Genomic DNA, 4602 nt, shown 5'->3' on the forward strand with positions numbered 1-4602 from the left:
TAGAATCGAGACAGAATTTACAATGTGTTTTCGGGACTTTCAGGCGTATGGACCCAATGTTTTCTTTTCTGATCAAACCAGAAAAGCTTTAACCCTCTCGAGGCAGGCATTGCCGATTTGCAACAGTTAAAAACTAACAACCTGATTATCCCACATACATATTTTATGAGTTGTTTTTTTTTTTTGATAATTTCCCCCAAATATCAGATTTTTCCTGTAACTAAAACTTAATTTGAGCCTGAGAGGGTTAATGAGCAGCTGGATTTGTCTCGCTTTAACTGGCTGGACATTGAAATGCAGCTGATTGAACTGAAAAGCTCGACTCTGTGGGGGTCAAAGTTTGCAGAACTACGAACGCAGCTGGAATCCACAGCTGTGTGTGTTCATGGAGCTGCATGTTCACCTGCTGGACGTCACTACCTGACAAGTTTAACTGTCTTCAGAACATTGCAGAGGCCTTGTTGACAGTATTTAGCTCTACATGTCTGTGTGAGCAGATTTTCTCTCACATGAAGAGTGTCCTCAGGTAGCCGTCTGAATGCTGGACACTTGTAGACCTGTGTCTCTGAGTGGGAGACCAGAGATTACATTAACATGTGTATCCCTGTATTAACAAACATGCCATATTGGGCCAGTTTAATTTTCTTACCATTGTTATGAGGAGACCATAAATAGCACTTGCATTTTCTGTTGTACAGTTCATTTGTTGTTATAGATAAAAAGTGTCTTTTTTTGTTTCAAAATAGCTGATAACTATTCGCTGACAGCTGCTAACGTCTGCGAACAAATATAATTCTATAAAGTTGTTCTACATAGTGTGTAACTGTTCATATAGAGCAGCAAGTCTTTCAATCCTGTTCAGTAAAAGGTTGTGTGGTGTCTACAAGGTGTGCTTGTCTTTGTCTCTATATAAACCTGTTATGCAAATCCTGAAGGTGTGTCAACTGTGAAGCTACAAATAATGCGTTGATCAGAAGCTTGAACACTCATATCTCTCACCTGTGTGGTTACAGCACTGAATACAAATGATGGCTTCATCTACATCAGGTAAAAAATATATTTATTTTTGTTGTTTAAAGTTATTTTTTATGCAAAATTTCTATATGTGTGCATAATCACTGAAATACATGAAACCTATTGATAAAACCTTTCAGACATGTTAAACTGAAGCTGTGAATTATGTTTTAGGTTCTGATTTGAAGATTGTAATGACTGATGAAGAGAAGAGTGCTGAGGCATCACCTACATCAGGTAAAATATATTAAATCTTCTCTGTTTATAATTGTTGTTTGAAAAATACATATAATACATAAAATGCATAAACATAATCACTGATTTACATGAAGCCTGTTGACAAAACCTTTCAGATATGTTCTTTTGTTTGTTTTTTGCACTCAAATAGAGTCAAAAATAACAATAATACAGCTTTTTAAAAAAAGAACAACTACAGGAGAAATTAGGAAGACTATCAAGTCTTATAATGCCACCTTACCTATAACATTAACAGATTAGCAGTAGAAAAAGACAAGTTACAATGCCCAATTGTTAAACTGAAGCTGTGAATTGTGTTTCAGTTTCTGGTGTGAGAACTGTGAGAACTGGAAAAACTGATGAGAAGAGTGCTGAGGACTCATCTAAATCAGTGCTGTGTAAGTTACTATAAATTAGTGACTTAGTTCCATTATTAGTTACTTCTATCAAAAGTAACTCAGTTACTTCAAGTTACTCGTTACTTTCAAAGTAACTAGTTACTAGGGAAAATAACTTTGGTTTTACTCAGAATTCTCTTGTTAATTTGTTGCTTCCGTAACTGGATACCCAGCAAGATTGCCAGTCTTCTAGCTTGCTTACTTGCCACAAGTGCACTGTGCCACCTACCAATAGTAAGGACAAAATGTGCATATTTCCACGAGAGAAATCCCACGCCTGGACCGTCGTTGACCGCCGCCATGATTCTAGCCTACGTCACAGCATCATGTGCACTTTTTACATTCAACACGAAAAATGCAGTTGTGGTGCTTTCGATTGTACTCAGAAACCGGGAAACTGGGAAATTCTGGGAAAGTAGTACTATGCAAAAGTCGAGAAAAAGGAGTCTAAAGCAGGGAGGAGGAAGACGGCCAGCCATACACACTGGTGCCATCTTAACACCAGACTGCAGATGAGCTGCATACAGGGCTGGACTGGGACAAAAAAAAAATCGTCCCGGGCATTTTGACTAGAGACCGCCCACCATTATAGGAAAAATCATAAAGCCTTTGAATGAAAACAAACGCTGTTGTGACAGTGATGTACACTGTTTTGATGGTATATATGCATCAATCTATCAATCGTTTGGTGTAAAATTCAGATAATTATTTTTTGAAAGCTAAACATGAAATGAGAATAAGAAAGAAAAGTATGTCTTTGTGCCCCCCTTTTCCCTGTTAATGCCCTACCTGCCCCCCTGGCAACACTTTGCTAGACCCGCTCCTGCCCAGTTACCAGCTGTCAACTACTTAGAAAAGGATCCTGGTGTTATTTATCTCTCAGACACAGTTCATAACTTCCCTTCAACTCATTCATGTTACCTAAAAGGTAAACCTGTTTCTCCATCACAGCACTGATGATTCAGTAAGGACATCTCCTGGTTTCATCTTCATGTTTCCCTCTCACCAGATAACCAAACCATATCATGACCAGCAGCTTTACAGCTGTGGCTCCAGCAAACATCAGCTGATACTAGAAATTAATATTAAATAAATTCTAACAACAGCTGATCAAGCTTAAACGTGCTGCTGTTGTTTAACGCGACATCCGCTGGTTTCCTCTTTCTGGCGCAAAGTGGACGATAAACAAACAAGAGAGGAAAGCCGATCAGTTGATCATTGATCAGTTTGACGATTGAAGTAGAAACAGGAGAGGGAGGGGAGAGAATGAGAGGAGAAGAGGCAGCTGACAGAAAAGACAGAATAACTCCAGCTTTGTCTTTTTCATTGTAGCTGAATTACGGGACAAACTCTGTTCCTTTTCACCTCAATACGAAACGCGTAATATTTTCTCTGAATACGAAACAATTCCGTTTTTCAGGGGATGGTTGGCAACTCTACTAACTAACCTTATGAACAAAATAAAGTTCATCATCAATAACATCATAGCACCCACCCAGCTGTATAGAAACTCCGTCATGCTGGGTAGTACCCAGTACGAAAAGGGCAGCATAACAAAAACTTGGTTTATATCTGACCCAGATAGACTGCAGGTCATAACTTCTTACCTGAAGTTCAGTTCACCTGACACTTGAACCAGCGGCCGCCTCGGGTCTCTCCTCCTCCTGCGACCCTCATCCACCTGCTGTGCTCCACTATTTGCTAATGTTACTGAATCTGTGGAAGCTCCGTGATAGCCACCACACGAAGTAATGAATAACGACCCTATCTAAATCCCAGTAGCGATTAACGCATTCCTGATTTTTGCATAATAACTAGTTACTGTGCTCGTTACCACAATAATAACGTAGTTACTGTAACGCGTTACTTAATAACGCATTAGTCCCTACACTGCTTACAACTGGGCTCGTCAGGCACTCTTTTTGGCTGCAGTGGTTATTATTATATTTACATGTCGTGGAATTACCAACAATAGAGAGGGCATAGCCTAACATATGAAATGGGAAAAGACCGCCGTGTAATCCTTTTATTTCAACAAATTTACTGTATTCTAAATACCACCTTTTACAGTTACTTATATTTTGTATTTTAAATATGTTACTGTGGTAAATGTATTCTGTTAATCCCCAACACTGAAACCTATTTAGAAAACCTTTCATACGTGTTAAACTGAAGCTGCGATTTGTGGTTCAGGGAGTATTGTGAAGATTGCGATGGTTAAAGAAACTGATGAGGCGAAAACTTCTGGGGCTACATCTAAATCAGGTAAATTATGTTTATTATGCTCTGTTTACATGTGTTAATTGTCACAGGCTGGCGTTCTGAGTCCTTTTTTGTAATTTTGAAGTTATCATTTTGGTGTGGTGATTATACGTTTGTGTGTTATTCTTATTTAGGGTTTATTGGAGGTTTAAGTTAGTGATTTATTTATTTTTATCATCTGTCTCCTTTGTTTCTGTGTTTCGTTCCTGCTCTAGTCTGTCATGTGTTTTAGGTCTTGTTTTATTTTGAAACGGGTCTTTAGTTCTGTGTTCATGTGGTTAGTTTTACACTCCCCGTGTCATTATGTTTCATTCTAGTCAGTTGTGATCAGGGGAAGAGTCTCCACTTCCCCTCCCACACACGGTCTGCCCCCCCAGATCGTGACAGTTAAAATGTACTCATATTCATTCACATGAAGCTTATAAATAAAAAAAACCTTTCACATGCATTAAACTGAAGCTGTGAATTGTGTTTCAGATTCTGGTTTGAGGACAGTGACAGTTAATGTAACTGTTGAGGTCAAATGTGCTGTGGCTACATCAGGTAATATATATATATATATATATTAGGGGTGCAACGATACACAAAATTCACGGTTCGGTTCGGTTCGATACTTTGGTGTCACGGTTCGATATTTTTTCGATACAAAAAAATGTTCATGCCTTTTTAATTTGTCATTTATTAAAATTAT

At 38.4% G+C, this 4602-nt stretch overlaps 1 long non-coding RNA gene across 1 annotated transcript; it reads left to right on the plus strand.

The window, feature by feature from the left end:
- Window positions 1-1006: 1006 nt before the first annotated feature.
- LOC121813758 lies at window positions 1007-1739 on the plus strand. The gene is made up of 3 exons (XR_006053857.1): window positions 1007-1047; window positions 1189-1251; window positions 1575-1739. It is a non-coding gene; the product is annotated as an uncharacterized LOC121813758 (long non-coding RNA).
- The last annotated feature ends 2863 nt before the right edge of the window (window positions 1740-4602 follow it).

Source organism: Haplochromis burtoni, unplaced genomic scaffold (assembly GCF_018398535.1).
Source record: "Haplochromis burtoni strain Fernald_Lab_line unplaced genomic scaffold, NCSU_Asbu1 Contig_2459, whole genome shotgun sequence".
Lineage (NCBI taxonomy): Eukaryota > Metazoa > Chordata > Actinopteri > Cichliformes > Cichlidae > Haplochromis > Haplochromis burtoni.